This window comes from Rhinolophus sinicus, chromosome 8 (assembly GCF_057876585.1).
Source record: "Rhinolophus sinicus isolate RSI-liver-muscle chromosome 8, RSI-T2T, whole genome shotgun sequence".
Classification (NCBI taxonomy): Eukaryota; Metazoa; Chordata; class Mammalia; order Chiroptera; family Rhinolophidae; genus Rhinolophus; species Rhinolophus sinicus.
This window is the reverse complement of record NC_142508.1, coordinates 17262301-17267428: the sequence shown is the minus strand read 5'-3', so window position 1 is coordinate 17267428 and position 5128 is coordinate 17262301.

Below are 5128 nucleotides of genomic sequence, written 5' to 3'. Positions count from 1 at the left end.
GAGTGTGTGGCTTTTTATTTGTTAAATACCTCGCAACACAAGCAGAAAGGAGTGGTTCCCCTTAAGCCCTCACATAAGGGTCTGGCTCCCAAGTACGATTTCTCACCCTACAAATGAAACGAGTTGGGCTCCTTGTGCTGCCCGCTGAATCACAGGCGGTGGGTCTGGCCTGTTAACCTTGTCTCAAGGACCTCATCTGAGCACAGAGAAATGGAACGAACCAAGTACTTTATGTGAGGGGGCCCCATGACCTGCCTTAAGCTCTGTGCCCACACCTGTCTCCTGTGGAAAGGATGCCCTGAGAAAGTAAGTGTGTGAGCCTTCGTGGCTTAGTCCTGACATCTCCAGGGATTCGCTCTCAGAGATGACTTGTCAGTCACTTAGTCCTGGCAGTAAACAGTGGCACACTCAAAAGCTTCAACTGAAAAGTTTAATGAAGGGACAACGTACAGAAGGCAGCTAGGGGAACCAGTAAGGAACAGTGAAGTCCCCAGGCACCAGTGGAGAGTGGCCACCACGCCAGGCCTGATGGGAAAGGGGAGGAAGCAGGAGTTGGCCTGAAAAGCAGCCCAGACACACACAGTGGCACAGGGGGTTGCAGCTCTTGGCAAAGCCTCCACGAAGTGAGTTTATGTGCTCCCCCACCCTCTTCCCACCAGCCAGGTTCCTGCTGGTATCTCTTATTGGCTGATCCCATTGGGAGCCAGAGAGCAGAGGTGCCCAGGTGCCGTTTCAAGGTCAGCCTCCTGGAGTTCAGAGCAGGACAAAGGATGGAGAGAGTCTCCGTGGGGACAAGCAGAATGATGAAGATAATTTATGAGTGTCCTTGTGATTGGTTGTTCTGATCATGAATGTCTCCATATAAAAGGCCCCAAGTATGTTCATACGCCGCAATGGACAGAATGGCCCCCATGACTGCTGGTTTCCTGGGACCTCTGTTTCCTTTCCACCTGATACCAGGAGTCTGTTTCATTCACCCAAATAATCCAAAGCAACCTATAGAGCACGTAGAGTGGTGGACACTGCAAAGCACTAAATGAATTCATTTCTTCCCCGGCCTTTCCTAGCGAGAGTAGCAAGAACATTTAGAATTAGGAGAAGTTTTTTTTTCCTTGAGGAGGGCTCAGCTCACCGTGGCCCATGCAGGGATCGAACCGGCAACCTTGGTGTTACCAGCACCGCACTCTAACCAACTGAGCTAACTGGCCACCCTGAATTAGGAGGTTTTTAAGTTGTGTGCAGCCCAGAGGAGTGACAAGGCTGGACTGGGAGTCCACCCCGGCAGGCCCAGGCCAGTGCCTATAAACAGGGCCACACCCAACCAGATTGAGGGCAGTGACACGCATCCCTTCTGCCTCCCTCTAAATGACTCTGTGACGATAGTGCTGACCTAGGGGTGCGTAGCTCCCCAGCTACTCCCACGGGTCCACAGACCAGCAGCGTCAGGATTGGCAGGGCAGAAGCTCAGCCCCTACCTCCGACCTGCTGACACAGAATCCACATTTTAACAAGATCCCCAGTTATTAGGCACAGTAACATTTGAGAAGCACTGCCCTCAATTAGATTGTGTGTTCTCAGTTGTAAACCTAATGGAAGAAATTCTTTCACAACTCACCTGGGGCGACTGGCCCCTTGCTGGTAAGTGTAGTGAAACCCTGCTTTTTATTCACTTTACTCCGGCCACCAGTTGGCTGGGAAAGACTGAACCATTATCACCCCAATAAATTTTAATAAAATGAAAAAAAAGAGTGGAAGGTTACCTACCATCGAAGATCACTGATTTAACTTGGAATTAGAAGTCAAGGTGGAGGTCACGGTCGGGTAGGCAGTTGGCCCCCAGTCGGGACTTTATCAGGTCCTTCCCAGGCCCAAATCTAGAGCCTGGGCAATGATAGGAAAATGGTCCCGTTTTTCCCGAGCATTTTTGCTTAGAGTACAGAGCTCTTCCCTTTAGGACACTTGGCTCCTGTTGGCTCATTTTAGAGTGCTCTCCTCTCCATCCCTTTAGGCTTTGACTCCTAGCCTTATTCATACACTGTTACCAGAGTAGATCAAAGAGGTCTCTCCGGGTTGAATGTGAGACAGTCACTTGCGCTTGTTTTAAGTCTACAGGGGTGTCTCCTAGAAGCCACAGGCAGGCAGGCACCCAGGCTGGAGTACAGATAGAACCAAGGACTCAAAACAGCATCAGGGGCCTCCCTCTCCCGCTCTACTGCCCTCTGCGTCACTGCTGCTTTTCTGCTCTCCCAGCACAACAGCCCCCCTCGGCTTTCTCTTCCCAGGCCACGTGCTAGAGCACACCACCTGCCACTCCTGTCAAGGACCAACTGCTATTAAGGAGCAGGGTGGGTGGTTCTAAAGATCAGAGGTACCCTGGATCTGATTCTGGCAGGTGGATTCAGGGTTCAGGGAAGGGAAGACTGGAGTCGTGTGAAGATCCTGGCGGTGGATTCTACAAGGGATAGAGACAGAGCTGGGAGGAAGGCCTCGCTCACCCGACCCCAGATGGTCCCCGAGAGACCAGCAGAGAAAGCAGACGAACTTTTTTTCTGATCACCTATTAGCTGCCAGGCAACACACGCATCATTTTACATGTTCCCTCCTTTCATCTTCATACATAAAAAATTGCCATGACAACATTAACTCCATTTTACAGATGAGAAAACTGAAACCCAAAGGAGTTACATTACCTGCCCAAGGTTATAGTCTATGTATCTTTCCATCCAACCCCACCATCCCTGGCACCCAGGTCAGGGCCACAGTCAGTATCACCGATTGATCCAAGGACCTGCTGTGAGCCTGGCCAGCCTCCTCTCACAACAGGTGACTGTGGAAATGTCCCTGGCTCCAGAAAAACAGGATTCTCAAACATGGCCCATTGGACCCGCTCACTCAGACTCTGCTTAGCCCAAGTTAATTATGGCCACTGTCCGTGGCTGCTGAACCCCTTGATGGGTGAAGTAGGGCCAAGTGAAAGGCCAGGCAACCTGGTCCTCTGAGACAGGTCAGCGGGTGGTGAGTCAGGGGGCTATAAACAGCCTATGGCCCCAGCCAGCGTTACCCCAAATACTCAGCTGATGAAACCCCCTGTAAGCCCCACTATGTGCCCCTGTCTGGCTTGGCCCTTCCTCAGGGAGGCGGCCCCACTTGGCAGGCCCTAGGACCAGCATTGTGCACGGTCTGTTCCAGCCCTCATGGCCAGGCCTGAGGCCTGGGCTCATGGGCTATATTGAGAGCTGAGTCACCAGCCTGCGCCTGGGTCAGGCTGCTGGGACTGGCTGGCTGGGGCCTGAGTCAGGCCCCGATTTATCCTGGAGAGCAACAGGCTCAGGTTTCTGGGGAAGGGGGGTAAGAAGGGTGCTGGGAACCATCCTTGGCACTGGGTACCCTGCTCTACTGAGACCATTCACTTACTCCTCAGGGGCCGCTTACGGACCTCTCTTGGAGAGAGGGAATGAGAGGGGGGAGAGAAGAGACTTCTTTCTCCACTCACTGGCTTCCCCCTGTACCCTCCCACCTTAACGGAGGACCATAACTGACTGGGGGACACACCAGGTAATGCCCCAAAACAGGACTATGAGCCACTAGGATTTGTAAAGGGGCTGTTGGCTCCAAGGAAACCCATTTTACCCCTTTCTCTTCTCCCCAGCAGCTCAGAGAGAGGAACCTATCCTTTCTCAGGTCTGTACCTCAGTTTCTTCATCAGGCCTTCAAGACATCGCTGAATCCTGAGCTGGCACCTCAGGTTGGGTGTCAGAAGTCTGCCATTTTTACATACACACACACACACACACACACACACACACACACACACTTCCCTTGTGAGACCCAGCTATGTGTCATGTGTCCCCAGGAGCTGGGCATCTCTCCACAGGAGAGCTCAGCCTCTAAAGTGGACGGTCAACACTGATGCCTGGTGGTTGGTTTTGGCCGTGGGACACAGGTGGCATGGGGGAATGAGAATTCTGGAGATAGGGAAGGGGGGTGCCAGTAGGAGAGTGGAATTCCTGAGCACCTCGTCACAGGCAGCCGACAGAACATGAGCCGCAGGGCCCAAGCTATTTATACCTTGCCTGTCACTATCAGGGCCCCCAGAGCTCCCCCCTCACAAGCCACACACAGCAGTTCTCTTTTCTGTTTCTGGCCCCTTCTCTACTCCTCCCCCTCCCTACCTAATGAGAAGGGAAAGAAATCATTCATGGACCCCTTTCACACAAGCACTCCCGCCCACAAAACCCAGGAACTTCTTTCTGAGCTCCATAACGGAGATTGCCCTCATTCTGTCCTTGGGAGACGGCCCGCTATCCCTCTTCTACCTGGGGGTAGAAGAGGAATAAGGTAGAATGATATACCTCGAAGGTCCCAGAACCTTCCCAAACTTCAATTATGACACAGCTTGAGTTGGGGAATGTCTGGCCCAAACTTACTTGTTCTTGAAGAATGGGAAAGCTGAGGAAATACAGCGCAAAGGGAATACCAGGGGACATGGACCACATGCATGCTACAGAATTATGGAATTTGTATTCTCTGCCTATATAAGTATATTCTATAGCTCTGTCATCCCAGGCCAGCTCCTGTTTGACTGCCTCAAGCTTCCTTGCTGTCACCATTCCCTCGCCCTTTGCTTATCCCGAGCCCAGTCCTGCCTAGGCTTCCTGGCTTGCTCCCTTGGGCTCTCTCTGCCCACCAGCCCCTGTCACATTTCCCCTTGGCTGCCCTGAGCAGGGCTCTCCCTCTTTGTCTGGCTAACCCGCCCTTTCACTGGAAGGATCTGCCCTGTGGCCAAAACGGGCACCTTGCCCAGGGGGCTCCCTGCTAGGACAGGGTAGTTTCTCCCTTCCCACTCATCACCTTGGTTGAGTCAGACTAGGGGGGTGCACAGTGTGACTCACTGGGTACTCTTTTCCTGAGCTCAGCTTCATTCTGAGGGGATGAGGCCAAACAGGCTGGTGACAGGGACACTGAGTCAGGGGCAGCCTCAGTCTTTCTCCTGGGACCCTGGGTTTGGGCTTCAAACTAGGCTTTTCTACCTGTACAAGTGAAGCACCCCACCACCATCATCACACCTTCTCCCGGGTTGGCCTGGGCGGTATCCTTATTTCCTCTCAGTCCATCTCTATACTAGCAC